The sequence below is a fragment of the Ambystoma mexicanum genome, chromosome 9 (assembly GCF_040938575.1).
Source record: "Ambystoma mexicanum isolate Mex_15411 chromosome 9, UKY_AmexF1_1, whole genome shotgun sequence".
In the NCBI taxonomy this organism is placed as follows: Eukaryota; Metazoa; Chordata; class Amphibia; order Caudata; family Ambystomatidae; genus Ambystoma; species Ambystoma mexicanum.
The window spans coordinates 580,655,397-580,671,194 of NC_090931.1; the positions used below are offsets into that span (position 1 = coordinate 580,655,397).

Sequence of the window (15,798 nt, forward strand, 5' to 3'; positions counted from 1 at the left end):
AATGTTGAAAAGCCAGAGAGAGTGGAAACTAGAGAGGCGCTCAGGAACAAGGTTTGGTTTTGGCTTAATTCTAAAGTCGGTCCTGGGTGCGTAAGGGGATGGGATTTTGGAATGTTGCGTAGGATGCATATTAAAGAATGGTGCACCGGGGCCAACACAGATTGCATTGTTATAAGATGTGGTGAGAGCAGTCTTCCTTTATTTCTGAGCATATGCAAATACCCGACCATGTATCAATGACTTCCAATCTAAGAACTGTGCTTAATTAGTCAAAGATACCTCCCTTTTAACTGCTTGTTTCCCTTTTTGCCCCCCAAAAACTACAATGTTGTTTTATTTTGTGTTTTGTTAGTATGTTACTGTTGTGTGCAGCGCCCTTATGCCCATGGCCCAAATCAGCGCTTCATAAATAAACTAAACTAAAACTAAAGACTAACTTGTTTTTACGTGGAGCCTGCTGTCGAGTCCTCCGGTTACACAGTGCTGTAAACATAGAGGTGGTTCCAATACACAAAAGAATCATACTGATTGTATTCACATCAGAATGAAGCATACAAGGCTGAGTCGGCTCACTGGGCTAGGACTCTGTGACCCGCAAGTTGGACATACTCCTGGAGGAACTTTAACCCACAGAGAGATGCTTTTATTTTGTAAATGTGCATATGTTTCATCACTGAAAAATCTGCCCCTGATTTCATATGAATCATCCATAAGAACCAAGCCAATCTCTTTAGTTTCTAGAGCCAATGCCTTCTATGGACATGCCTCCCTATCTAGATCGTTTCTACAGGAGGCTGCTGTTACGGTGATCTAATGCTGCTTTAGGAATTCACAAATGAGCGTTGCCAGCCACCATTACCAACGGGGCTGGCAGTGATCCATCACCGTCTGAAATATCCTCCGCAATGCAGGTCAATGTCATGAAAAGATCAAGCAGTGACTTTTTTTTTTCAGATGACTGCCACATGTGCAATTGGCTACTGGTGTTGAAAGACAGGGGTCACCTTTAATGCATGTGATTGGCACAGTTGAAGCATAGACGCACCCACTATTGCTATTGCCTAAAGAAAAGCTATGCATCCTTTGGCAATTCAGACTTTTTGTACTACGAGACCCATAATCCCTCACCATTCGGTGTGATATCTACAGATAGCGAGAGCAGTAGCCGAAAACACCTGTAGAGCTAAACGTGGTGCTCCCCTGGAGCGATGGTTGATGCATTCACCATTTGTAAGGTTAAGTATATGTTGCCGTAGAGGCTATTCCTTATGTATTATGGTGACTTTTATGACTACCCAGATAACGACAAAATGCTGAAAACACTGTCAGTAAATATTCTATCATTTTCGTACACCCATTCAAAGTTACAGATCCATTTGCCTCATCAACCGTACCGCACCTATGTCTATTGCCATGCACACCCAGTACCACTTCATCAAAAAAACTCCAGTCCCAACTATGGTCTCACTGCTCACTGGACACCGTCCACATTTTCCTTAGAACTTTTCAGAGCAATTCATGTGCATTCATTATATGGAACAATCCTCTGCAACTCCTATTCAATGAGGGGAATGTTGCTCCAACCGTTCTAGACTTGTCAAATGCACAACAAGAAAACAATGTACAGCTGTCCACTAAGCCTTCGCCCTCACAGATGGCACCGAAGCTGCCAGCATAGGTCAACACAGAGCTTCTCAAACATAGGTCACCCCTTGACTCCCACAAGTATGTACACTCACCCCTACTTTTGTATCTATGCATCAGACCCACAGTCTGTCTTAGCAAACTATATGGCTTCCATTTGCACCTGTATAAGGTATACCGAACCATCAAACAACCATTCAGGCCAAGCTGAAACGACTCTCACACACTGCCTGCCAAACACCTCGGGCTGGATCACATCCAACCGTCTGCGAGTGCGACTCAAGCCTTTCAAAACGGAAATCATGGCCCTATGCGGTGAGAAACTTCTCCAGGGTATTGCTCCTTCCTGATCTTTGCCCCAACATAAACCACATCACTCTGGGCATAAAAGGCCAAGCATTTGTACTTATTTAAGAGGGCACGGTGCTTTTGAAGAAAATATACACAGGAAGGTCGTTTCCAGGACATTTTACATAAGCGGGTGCCTTAAAATAAAGCTTGTGCACTAGAAAGTCAACCAAGTGATGTTAGGGATGTGGAGGTAAAAAAAGAACTGAGAACAGGCAAGCAATATTTTACACGGGGAGGGTAGTATCTTTACATTTATGGCACACAAGAGAAGAATTTAAGGAGGGGCGATGATGTGGTGGGCCCTTCCAATTTGAGGGACATGGGGCTTGAGGGCTGTCTTAAAAGCAAGGATATTGTTGTTTTGGATTTCAGGTGATTGGAAGTTGTAGTGGTAGAGTTTGAGAAGGAGCAGAATTGCAAGGATGCACATGGTGGGCAAGGAACAACGTTACTGTGAAGGGTGCCAGGGCGGCGGGTGCAATATGTGGAATATGGGGTGACAGAGCAACCAGATTTAAGGTAGGGAGCTAGCCCATGAATAGATTTAGTGGTAGCATGCATTTTAAAAGGCTGTGCTTGTGCATGGAGAGAGTGGAGGGAGGTGGGTGGAGCAGATCTTCCAGATATTAAGCAGGCTGAGCCTGGCTGGCAGCAGAAAGGTGAAGAATGTTTGGAGCTTCAGATAGCTTGCAGATGAGGACCCACGATGGCAAGCCTTGAGTGAGGAGGCCAGGGTGACCTCGTGTGGGAGCATCTGCAGCTATTCAAATCAATCATTAAGCCAACCCCACCTCCTTTCTTGGCCACTCAGGAAGAGGGAATGAGGGTAGCAACACTGGCAGTGTCACGGGGCAATCCATGACTCTGACACTAATGACTACAATCTCTGGGTTGTGGGATCCAATGCGGTAAGAGAGCAAGGTTATATTTTTTTGCCAAGGGATTGAGCGTTCCTTCAGTAACGACAGAATAAAAGTAGAATAGGAAGAATAGGGCGGAGGGCAGAGATTGGCAGGAGAGAGCGATAGTTGCATTTAAAGAGCGATTGTCAGCCAGGGTACATCTAGTGGGTGATATGAAGGACAGGGATAGGATAGGGTGATAAGAAGGGTGTTCTAGAGGGTAGGAAGAGAGGGGGGAGTAGGATAATAGGGATGTGGAGAAGAATGGTGATGGACAAGGTGTAATGTAGCAGTAGGGTAATTAGTAATCAAAACTGCTGGTTAGAGGGTCACTACCAAAACATTACAGGTTACAAGGCCACCAGCACCCACATGCAAGACACACAGTCTTAGGAATATGGGAATCAGGCAGAGAGCTTGATAGGTTTGGGATAAATGGAGATCGATAAAAACAGGGATATTTGAAAGGCATAATCAGGGTAAACCTTGTTATTAAATGGCCCATAACAATTAGAAGCCCCCTTTCAAGATGGCCCTAGGGACGGGGGTCAAGGCAAAGACTTCCTTAGCAGCAGTGCAACCACTAACATGGTTGCCAAACAACGGTTCATTCTTCATGGCTGGTTGGCGTTATCCACCTAAAGCGTCCATTTTGGAGATTTGTTTGTTTGAGGACTTTATTCCTGGCCTCTCGGACCCTGGATTCTGTAATGTGGGCTTTCCACCTTGCCACTTAATCACTGCTCTGTCTTCTTCGGAGACATTAAGCCTCCCCACCCACTCACACTGTGGTTATTCACACAGCTTCTGTGTGTTTTGTCCACCACAACCCTGCTTCTAGTGCTTTATCCAGATCTATGGTGCATCCCTCTTCCCTCATATTTCACCCAACCGGTTTCCCTACCGAATCATTGGTGTTTTGTGTAGCACACTCTCTAGCACAGCACTTTCCCATTATTCCCCATTCAGTATTCCACATTGCCAGTCACAGCTCTCCGCTTTCAGACCTCAGTCCGGCCACTCCCTGATGAAGAGAAGGGCTCCTCTCCTGATTTTAGAAGTGTGGTAACTACCTAGGTTACTGACCGCTGTTGTTATTTCTACCTTTTATGCTGCATCCTGCCTTTACCAGTTCCCCGTCTATCCTTAACGTGCACTTACTACTCTTCATGTTTGTAATCCGGATTCACTACTTTTTCCTTCCCCCCTCTGGGAGAGGTTGTTTCTGTAGTCACAGTTCTGGGGTGCCACATTCCACAAAGTGAAATCTCAGCTTAGGTTTAGGATCGTGGAATAGGGCCACATGGACCAAAATGCAAGATAGGAGACCACTAAGAATCAAAATGCAACGGTCAGGCCCCCAAGTGATGGAACTGCAAAATACAGGGTCACTAGTGACCATAAATACAAGAAACATACCTATGTGCAATATATGCCCCCAACTAAGGAAAGAGGCTTGTGAGAAATGGCAAACAGTGCGGGGAATATTTTGTGCTTGTTAACCAGTAGATCACTGTGCTCAAATGAGCACAGCCAGAGGTCAGCAAAACGAACCACCACATAGACGGCACCAGTGTTAATGGCTGGACTCGCATTCTTCAGGTCTTCACTACAGCTTCCAGGTCGTGGTGACATGTGTCAAAAGTAGGCTATGTCTACTAAACAACTTTAAAACGTGGAGAGGTTACAGTTGCTCATTAATGCACACCGAAAATATTAGATTCTATGTGGTAAAAAAGAAAAGGCATTTTCAAGCATGGGGTTGGAGCACAAGGAAATCGTGATTTGCACATGAACAAATCATTCTTGTCAAGCAGGAAAACCAAGATCCGAATCCAAATATTCTGGTTCTGAAGTCAACATATTAGAACTCCATAAAATCTGTGCCTGGAGCTCTTTGTGTCAGGCTTTTTGATTGAATGCAGCATCTGAGCATGTTTCTCAGCTTATTACAAAGCACTTAAGAGGGGAAACGATACTGGACGAAAATATCACACAATTCAGCACAACTGCTGTAAACAAGATTATAATCTGTGGGAAGGTTTCATTCAACTCGTGGGGGGTGGGAGGGTCACAGACACACCATTGTGCAACACGTGACACCTCAATGATATCACAAGATGGAACATTAAATGATACTTGCAAAAATAGACGGACCAGTGTATGCTGGTTGACACTATTTATTGGAAATGCGATACGGATGGATGTTAATAATTAAAGATTGATAAAAAGACAGATATCCAGCTACTGAAACTACCAAGCTAACTGCATATGTCCTTTAACAGATCAGCAGTCAGAATAGTTGAATTGCAGTTTAACTTTGCAATTCTAAAGAGCATGGAAGCCACAAGCATAGGCTGGGTGATTGCTAGACTAAAACGCTGCCCACGATTATGATCCAGATCTTCTGATTACAAAGTGGAGGATTTTGCCACTAACCAAACCTCTTCTTACAAGTCTTTATTCTGATGCAAAATTGTGCAAAAGGTGTTCATTTTGATTCTAAGCACTCTCGAATTTGGCAGATAATCGGGATGAGGACAACTGGGTGATATACTCTCAAAGAAACAGAGGTGGTCAAATGAAAGCACGATTAGACTCAGCCTTCTGGTTCCAAAGTCAGTAACTTCGAAGCTATGCTGCATCTGCCCCCTTTCCACTGCTCTGCAATCCTCCAGATGCATTGTTGCAGCGGCACATTTTACTGGTGCTCAATTCATTTCTATGATCGCCCATATTTGGCAGCTAAGACAATTGAAGTGCAGCTGGCTACACTGATGTCCCCATGATCACATTCAAAGTGAAGACGATGGGATTAGAATTAATATAATTGTGCTTCAAATTAGGAAGTTAAGTCACTGGACCGCAACCTTTCACTGCACTTTATTTTGTTGCTCATTTCTATTTCTAAACTCTGCCACATTTGGCAGTTTGTCAAGAGAAGTACAGGGAGATCAAGTGATTCGCGCAAGATCACATGATTTTGGTCACAGGGGAAGCCAAATAAGAACCCAGACCATTTGGCTCTAAAGTTGGCAACTTTTACAAGACTCTGTGTTTCCCTCTCCTTCCCATCACATCATCTCCACCTTTCCCCTCTCCCTCATTTACCCTGCGCTCCCCTATATTCTCTGTCTCCCCATGTGCCTGTGGTTTGCTGCTTGGGGAGTGTGGAGAAAAAGAGGGGCCAGTGGTTTACATGATGATTTGAAGAGTTGATAAAGGGTGTGGATGTGCCTCGAAGGGGCAGATGGGGGGGGGGGGGTGAATTACACTGTTGTGTTACTGTTGTGGAGTTGCTCATGGGGGCTTGCCTAGATGGTGGAGCAATGCCTGTTTGGGTGAACGGAAAGCGTGGGCCTGAGAAGGAGTAGTTGGAGTGCTGGAGTGTATCTGAGGGGTAGTCAGTAGGATGTCAGGAGATGTGCATGTGGGGTCACTGATGGGATTCCTATTAGGCACGGGCAGTCTCTGATGAAGGTGTTTAGCTGAAAACCTCTGCAATACACTGTTCGAGGAATTCGATTTGTAAATACAGCTACTCCTGAATGAGTGCATTAAGGCTAATACAGGCTGGTGGTCTTTATTATTCATTTGTATATGATGAACATTGCTAATCCTCTGCCTGCTAAAATTATTACAAATCCGTCGCCTGCTAGTCAATATTGCAAATTTTGATGGTCGTTAACCCGAAATGCATCAGAAGGACATTCTTACCAATCCTGTCTGGCATCATTATAGCTCTGTGAGAGGCAGTGATGTGGGTATTATTGGAAAATGCATGAGAAATGTGCCTAAAATGCATAATGAGAAACAGAGCTAAACTACCTAAAACCGTTTATGCTTGTTTGCTCAGTGACCCAGAACCCATACTCTACTCAAAGTGAGAAATATTTAATAGTGATCCATTGTTTGTGAAAAAGTATTTGTCTGCTGCAAGAAAGGAAGAGAGGTTTTATGCAAGAGCGTTTTGGTGGTCTTGAGCCTTAAGAGCCTGAAGAATTTCCTACCGGATGTGCGCTTCCATATACATGGAAACCGCATGCATGATTTTTCCCATTAACATCTTCGGGAGCATTCCTCACGAAGCTAGATCTTCAGCATGCATACAATTACATTCCCATTCACAGGTGTCACTGGAAGTATCTCCAGTTCACCATGCAGGGTCATCATTACCAGTTTGTTGTGCTTCCCTTCAGCCTTACATCTGCTCCAAGGCTTTTCACCAGGGTAATGGCACTGATTATGCGGTGGTTGCATCTACAGAACATCTGCTTGCACTTCTATGCTCTGGATGCAACCCAAATTCTCTTCGCAAGCTTCAGATCATTCGGTATGCTGGTGAACTTCAGGTAGCCATCAATTATACCAACTCAGAACATGACGTGTTTTGGGCCTTTGTTCCAAAGAGATATTGAAAAAAGTATCCCCCCCCCTTTTCCGCGCAGGACGGTCCCACAACTCAGGACTCACCTTTGCAACCTGCTGGTAGCCCAGACAAGCACAACCAGTGGCTCAACACCCAAGGAAACATGTTGGCTTCAGTTTATGGGTTCATTTGGCCAGGGCTCAGATAAAGCTGTTGGCTCATTCTTTATGTACCATTGGACTCAGGCTTCAGGAGACTCTGACTTCCCAATACCAGTATCGGAAGTCATTCGGAGATCACTTAAGTGGGGGCGGAAGGATGGTCCCTGGATAAGGGAATTCTTCTGATCCCTCCACCTCTGGAAGTGATGTTGATGGATGAAAGTGGGATAATGTTGTGGGGTGCATGGGAAGGGGTCACTGTTGTTTCCTACTATCTTCAGGGGGACATGGTCTCCATCACAGTTGTCCAGATCATACAAGTGGAAAAAATTAATGGCAGGACAATGTCCACTTCCAGCCACTCCTACAAGGAGAGATGGTGTTAATGCGGATGTACAACACCTCCAAAAGGCTTACCTTAACAGGCAGGGAGGGTCAAGGGTTCAATCCTTGGAGGAGGTGGCTGCCCAGATAATTGAGTGGGCAGAGAAGCATGCAGAATTTCGCCTGGTTATCCACATAAAGGGGGTCTTGAACACAGAGGTGGACCCCATCTCAGTCTGTCCTCCCCTCCTTTATGGACATGCCCCTCTCTCTCTCACTCAACATTCAGAATTATTTTTGCAGGTGGTTTGGGTGCCCCAAGATCAATTTGTTTCGCAAGCACTGTTTGAGATTCTGCAGCTTGGGGGTGGAATGCACCCTTAGTGAGATGGCCAAGCAGTCTTCTCTTCATTTTTCCTTCCATTCCCTGCCTGCCACGGGCGTTGCTGCAACGCACATAAGAAAGCGCACTTCACATTTCGGTAGCCTATTATAGGGCACAAGAGTTTCTGTTGTCCTGTCTTGGGCCCTGAACCCCGACTAGGCTTCTCGAAATAGCTTGTTCACATCCCCAGACCTCTTTTTCACACGTTCTGGCAGGGGGTGCAGAGACCCGATTAGCCCCCTGGGAGGGGGCGCTGGCCAATCAGGAGGCCCGAAATGCAGGCTGTACTGTGTGGTACAAGCCCGCGTTCCGAACTGCCTGGGCAGCCAGCACTGCCTTCCCTAACCCGCTCCCCCATCACCACTTAGCACCCGTGTAGTTTCCTACACGGGTGCTAATGGTGTCTTTTTTTCTCCAAAGAAACGTAACTTTGTTGTGCGGCCTGGCGCCAGCTATTGCTGATATCAGCCAAGTCTCTTTTCCATACAGATGATGTCACAGTTGTTGTGATGTACTTACAGCGTCCCAGCTAGGCAAAAAGGTTTAAGGTTGAGAAAAGCCTGTTTGCACGTACCGCAGAGTGAGCAGGGTGAGTTTTGCACAGCAGAAGGCACATGTATCGCTTGTAGTTAGTTTTGACACATATGAGATACCCACATATAGCAACACAGATGGAGCAACACATATATTACTGTTGTGGTTGCAGAGGTTATAGATATGGCAGTGGTTTAAGCCCTATGCTTAGTAATTGTATACAAAGTTATGTTTTTCAGTGCGGTACAAGGAAAGAGCTAAGGTAGGTGGAAGATGGAGTCATGAAGGTACTGTGGTAGAAGCAAGGTCAGCATGTTAACATGGCAGGTGTGCCGCCATATTGGATTTCTAGTTATAGCACACAATGAGCAGAACGATGGCCCTGATGTGGCACTATGGCTCTGTATAGCTCAGTCCCAAAACAAATCCCCTTTCCATCCCCCAAGAGAGAAGTCTAGATAAGAGGCACCAACAGTGCGCAGATAAATGTTAATTGGATTCAGTTGCAGGGTCTGAACGTGGTGGGAACAGAATATTAGGGAGGTCAGGTAGGGATGCACCCTTCGAAGGACAAATTCATGAAAACAGGGCACAAGGTTTTGTGATGCCAAAAGGCCAGACAAAGATTTAGAGTGCTATTGCCCCCACCCAATGAGCAGTCATCCCATATGAATTACAAGAAGACACACAACCAAAGCAAATAAATCCCTGAAATTCTGACTCAAGAGTGGTGCCCTGGTTACGTCATTACAGGGTTCCTGGGGTTTGAAGGAGATAAAGGGGGAGCCAAGTCTGGAATGTACTGCGATTCGGGTTAGGAGGAGCAAAGGTGATGCCAATGAATTTAGCACAAGGGAGAGGTGCAGCTTGTGTGCGCTGCGTCGTCTGGTATAATGAGAAGACCTATTGTCTTATCAAAGCAGAGTTGGCCTTGCCAGTTTACTTTGAACATGTCTGGATTGAAGGGCTGCACATTGTGTGATCGTCACGACTTATTGGTGTATCAATATACTCATGAGCCGATCCCATACCTGGATTCAATAGTGACGATGTAGCGGGCCACGTGAATAGGGGAATGGGTTTAGATAAGATGTGGCCAATGGGTCCAAGGAACATAGGGGGTATTAGCATGTTCTATAGGTGGTAGCCAATGAGGTTGATGGGATGACATTGTAACTTATGTATGCTGATGTGCGGTTTTCCACTATATCACCCATAACTTCTTGGGGCGGGACAAGCTCTGTGCAAGTTCAGTTCTACAGGACCGTCTGAGACGCTTTTTCATGTAATAAACCTTGATTTCCCTTGCAAACTGGTGCAATGATCATTTGCTCTCTTGGATTATTTTTACCACGCAGGTTTTGGTTTATGATTCTCTTTACACAGTCATCAAAATGGAAAACAGACTTCATCGACAGCAGCACTGCACAGCGCTGAACTGTTGAACAAAAAGGTAAGTTTATTTTTCAAACATAAAAAAAGAAACACCTTTAGCACCTGTGTAGGGACCTACACACAGGTGCTAACTGCGATATTAACCTTGGCGGTGGGCTGACCCTTCGGTAACGGCAATGCTGTCCAAGTTAAGGGCCCGATCGAAGTACTGGGATGAGGGAGGAGTTCCTGCGTAAGAGAGAGTACCGCAGGTAATCAAGGCAGTAAGCTCTCGCACCAGCGTTGCCAGAACTGACCTTGCTAGAACGGACTGCATAATTCAATGTACTGCACTGGACATCCCAAAAACGAAAATTAGCTCTTGAACCTGTGCCCCTAGAAAAGCTGCATCTAGACAACCGTATAGCAAGGCTTGAGTGTGTGTATACAAAAGGGCAACATCAATGTTAACATTTTAAATAATCTGCATCACAATACATTAAAATTAAATATTAAAGTTTATGAAAGTTTCAATGTAGCTATTTCCTATTATGATTTGTTCATGATCGGATCCCTTTTTTTTAAAGACAACCACCCATCCCATTCTTATGCCACTTGTGCACTGCTTAAAAACTTTTCAGTCTCCTTGCCAAACTGAAACGCCTCTCCCTTTCGCCCACCCTTCACACCACACGAATAGTGATACATAATCTTTTTTGCTGTTTTTCTGTTATTTGTATACAGAAATGCCTGATCTGTACATTTCGGTGTATTTCAGACAACTTGGAAATGTAATTACGATGGCCCCATCTTGGTGCACACATTTGTGGTGAATTTTGAAAGTGATGATACGGTTCAGTGCTTGGGGATAAGAAGAGTAGGACCGTATTGCTGATGACATCCGTGGCGACAACAGTGGAAGAATGTGTGCCTTTTTTATACTACTGAAAAAGGACTACAAAGGGAAAGATGTGATTATAAAAAACGATTACTTTGGAACAATGGTATCATCTGGTGGTAGGTTGTTGTGACTCACTAGTCCATACCATGTCAGTCTTTTATAACTTACTGAATCTGTATTGCAGTTCTCGAAACTTCCGTTATATAAAAACATTGTAATACCATTATTAGGAGTAGTAGTATTTAATTAAATATACTGCCTTTAGAATACCTCTCGACATCTGCCTGTTTGTTAGATGTATTTTGCTTTCTCTTTTCAAACTATTTGCAAACAATTCTTCCTTTTTATATTTCAGAATGTATCCATGTGAAAGCAAACTCTCTGCTTGCCCTGTGTCCCCATTTGACTCCCTGTCTGGTTCTGGGTCCCCACCAAACTCCCTTGCTCCTGGGCTGGGTCCCCACCAGACTCCCTTGCTGCCTGGGCTGGGTCCCCACCAAACTCCCTTGCTGCCTGGGCTGGGTCCCCACCAGACTCCCTTGCTGCCTGGGCTGGGTCCCCACCAGACTCCCTTGCTACCTGGGCTGGGTCCCCAAACAACTCCCTTGCTACCTGGGCTGGGTCCCCAACCAACTCCCTTGCTACCTGGGCTGGGTCCCCACCCGACTCACTGGGCTTGGCCTGGGTCCCCATTTGTCTCGCTTGCTGTATTTTTTTCTTTTTTATCAATGCATGTCCACAAATTGTAAAGCATTCAGTTCTGGGATTGCTACAGTCATGCTTGTGTGCCATGTACACAGTTTCAGGTTGAACCTCATTGTCCCTCTTTTAATGAATACAATTGAAAAAAGGCAGGTGTTAATTATTTTTTCAATAGAGATTATATCCCATTAAACTTCAATAGAGATTATATCCCATTAAATTTTACCCAAATAACTACTAAGACCCAATGAGTGTAATCACTGTTGGAGGGTTTCTTTTCAGGGTCATGGTTAACATTGCTTTTGGGTTAAAATGCCTTAAAAATATTTTTTTTCCAGTGCCTAAATCAAAACAATTCATATACTTATGTTTGAAGCATTATTTGGAGATTGCTTTGCTTATGGATTTTTATAGGCTTATTTAATCACACTGCCTCTGGATTTTTAAAGGATTATTTGGGTATTGTTTTGGATTTGTAAAGGATTATTTGGGGATTGCATTGCTTTCGGATTTGTATAGGAACTGGGGATCGCATTGCTTTTGGATTTTTATTGGATTGCATTGCTGTTGGCTGAGGATTGCTAATTAACATATTTTGGGTGCATTAAGCTAAAAGTAAGACAAATGCAATCCACTGCAGTACAATTGGATTTTGGGGATGTAAAGACCATTTAAATCATTGGAACAATCCAGTAGTAATGTACTTTCAATACAGATTTTTCTGGTAGGGTAGGCCATTTCAGAATCATCTCAATACCTAATTATGCTAGAAAGCACTGACTGGTAAATGACGAGCTATACCATAATCAGATCATGAGCCTGGCTTTCTAGAAAAGGACAACACGGAACATGCTATGTATGCACACCGGTTGGCTCATGAAACAAAGCTTATAGAAATGACTCTAGGCAGACTGCATGTCACAATCGCTGCATAAACACAGGACAGACCAGACGGATGCATCGTCTCATGAACGGGTATTCCTTTAATTGGATTACAAGGGACAGACTATCCACACCACCATCAGTTCATTAACTAAATTTCCACGAAAAGAAAGTCACTGGACAAACTCTACACCGGGAGTAGCACAGGATCCCAGAAAGGGATGACATAGAACACAAAGTGGCTGACACAGGGTGATAGTGGATAACTCCTTCCCGTTTGGCAATTATACTTTACCCTTCACTTTATTTAGCCTGGCAGCTTACGGGATAGGTGATCCCTTTCGGCCCTGCTCTGATAAGCAGTTTACGTGGTTTACCGCAGATCTGCCAGAGGGGTCAACCATCACAGCTGGTCTTGTCGTTGTCTCAAAAGAGATATGGGATACTAACGTGCAAAAACCAGTACTACGGCCTAGGCATTTTCTTTGAGTTCGTATGATTTTCGGATCCCAAAAATATTTGCTTATTCTTTAATTCGTTTTGCCTTCTTTAGGCAGCAGTAACCCAGTTTGGGTCAAATGAGGCCTTGGGTCAAATGAGGCCATGCCCTTTGGAACAGGACACAGTTTGTAAGCCAGAGGGGGACAGCATGGGGTTGTGTTTAATTAAAAAGACAGAAGGTGCATGGGAACAGGTCCAGGGCACTACACAAAAGCAGTCAACCATGCATCTATGAACCATTTTTTTAATCCAATCAATCCCTTGTCTTGTCACAAAAGGGGCAATGAAACGCTTTGAGGCTGGGGACAGTGTAAGGCTGCCACATGGAGCTCACAGAATACTTTCTGCGAGCATTGGTTTCAGAATTCTAACTCTAGGGTTGTAGATTAGGTTACACACACCACTTCCAAAACCTTCACAGGAGAGTTTATTTCAGGTTATCGCCCTTCATTTACTTTCGACTATTCTTTGCAAAACCACAAATGGCTCTACAGATGCTTAAGACTTAAAAGGCATGACTTGGTAACAATGGTATTTACATACATATAGAGAACACTATCCACCTCCTCGAGAGTATCCACAAGAGGAGTAGTTCCCCTATCTGATAAGACACAGGCTGCCAGACCTATTCAGCCACTCTGAAATACGTTCCCATGTCTACAATAGTGAGGCATGGATTAACAGCTTTACCTTGTAATGCAGGTTTGATGGCAACATTGACTGATTAATGAAAACCAGAAATAACTAAACTCCATCCTTCCACTGTGCAGACAAGAAAACTCCTATGTAAAAGTTGAGAACTGCGGTATAGGAAACGGGCTATATTTGTGAGAAGTGAAACTAGGCATCTTAGATGCACAGGGAGGAGCGTGGTAAGAACGACCCTGTTTCTCGGGCAGCTGAGGGCATAATATAATGCTGCCCTTGAGAAGGAGTGAGGCCTGGAGCTGCTTTGGGGAGTATAAGCGTACCACCCACAAGGCAGTGCAGGTGTCTGAAGTAAAAGCCCTGGAAACCGTGCAAAGATGGAGGGACGAGTCGATGACTGTGCTGCAGTATGCAGATGAGTGCACCGTGAGGAGCCAGTAACAGAGTATTCAAGGCACTTGTCCAAAAAGGTTCATGTTTTTTCCAGAGGGGTGTCCTAGGGGAGCTAGAGTGGTTGGCAATGCCCGTTATCAGTAAACCCGAGGCGAGATATCCTTGCAAGGGCTGCTAGTGCCTCCCCTCTTACCCCCCACCCCAGACTCACTGAATGCCCTGAGGTGTTTTGTTGGGTGCTGGCAGCATGGAAGCCTCCATTTCGTGTGAGCCTTTGGAAGAGAGTTTGTAGGCAAGGGAAGACCTCGGCACGGTGGGTAGGGCACAGGGCCTGGACCATGCGAAGCAGCACAAGCATCAAGGGCACACGCAGGCTCCTCCAAGAAGTATACTGTCTGCCCTGGTGATGCTGAAGAGATCACAATTGGGGTCCTAATCATGCATCCCTCTGTGTAACTGTCAGGAGGCGAATTTAATAGTCAATAATATCGAAACTGGCAGGCCATACGAGGTGGGTGGTAACAGCCCTCTGCCCCATTTGACAGCCCCGATCAGGGCTCCTGAAAAGATTTTGAAGAGGGAGTATTTTATTTTTGTTTAAGTTGGCAGTACACTGATGTTTTAGGCAGTAAAAAAGTAATTTACATTTCCAATATGGGTTATTTTCATTCGTCCATGGCTGGTAGTGGGTGAAGGCGTAGAAGCATATATATGGTGGTGGAGATGCAGGTAACTGGCAAAGGGCTAACACTTTTTTTTTTTTAATCAGGTGGGCTGGGGTAGGTAGGAAACAGTGCTGTGAGGAAACAATAAAGAGGAGTCAACGGCTTGCTCGGGACTCAGGCCTGCATTCTGAGCAATCTTATTGGCTACTCGCTGCCTTACAAGTGCTAATTTAAGGGGGATACAAGCATAGTCTGTTAAGTAATAACTTACCTGGACTAGAGGTGGAACTGTTAGTGGTGTTTTTCTTTCAGCTGACTATCCCTTTGTTGGAGAATGTATATGCACGTTAGGTGTACTCTTTAGAGCAGACATTTATGGGTCACGTTGCCTTGTTGACCACAGCGTCCAAGTCCCATTAACTAGCCAAATGGAGGCGCTGGAGTAATGAGTGTTTCCGTGAGTTATGGAACTGACTGAGCGGTAATTTGGGACACAGTGTGCTGCACTGCGTCCACGCTGTACTATTGTACACATGCAAACAATCATCGAATGAGAACAAAACCAATGTGATGCACGAGATCTCCAACTGGCCTCGGCGGTGGAAGGCATACACCCCAGAAACCCAAGCCTAGCTGGGTCAAGGGACAACAGAGCTACTTAAGGAAGAACATTCAACAATGAAAAACGTATCGTCTACTTGTGTGGGGCGGAAGACATAAGTAGAAGGCAATTTCTGTTGTGCGTTTATAACACAGCTCAGAGCATTATGCAAGCAATTAATGTCAGTACTTCTTTAGTGAACTGCCCTCATGCATTCTACTCTCAGCAGCATTATGGGCTTTCCCTTTTCCTCATGAATGGAACTTGATGTATGCAAACTATCACAGACTCCATGTTAAAATGGATTTCTGAACTCTGTCCTGGAGGGGCAGAGGTTCAGAAGGCCAGCCTAGTTTCTTGGAACAGGGTAACCTCTAGACAAGCCAGACCAATCAGGGTAGCGATGGCGGCGGTCAAGACTAGGTCTCAAGAGGGGTGAGGGTGACTGAAAGCCTGCAATG

At 44.8% G+C, this 15,798-nt stretch overlaps 1 protein-coding gene and 1 long non-coding RNA gene across 3 annotated transcripts in view; one reads left to right on the forward strand and one right to left on the reverse strand.

Annotated features, from left to right (window-relative positions):
* LOC138488303 (uncharacterized) overlaps positions 1–10,868 on the forward strand; it is a 31,193-nt gene extending 20,325 nt beyond the window's left edge. Inside the window, exons 2-3 of the long non-coding RNA XR_011274632.1 lie at positions 10,057–10,123; positions 10,823–10,868. This is a non-coding gene — a long non-coding RNA (uncharacterized lncRNA). The remainder of the gene's footprint in view (positions 1–10,056; positions 10,124–10,822) is intronic.
* The window catches only part of ULK2 (unc-51 like autophagy activating kinase 2), an 801,072-nt gene that overhangs the window by 576,435 nt on the left and 208,839 nt on the right, over positions 1–15,798 (reverse strand). The window lies entirely within an intron of this gene.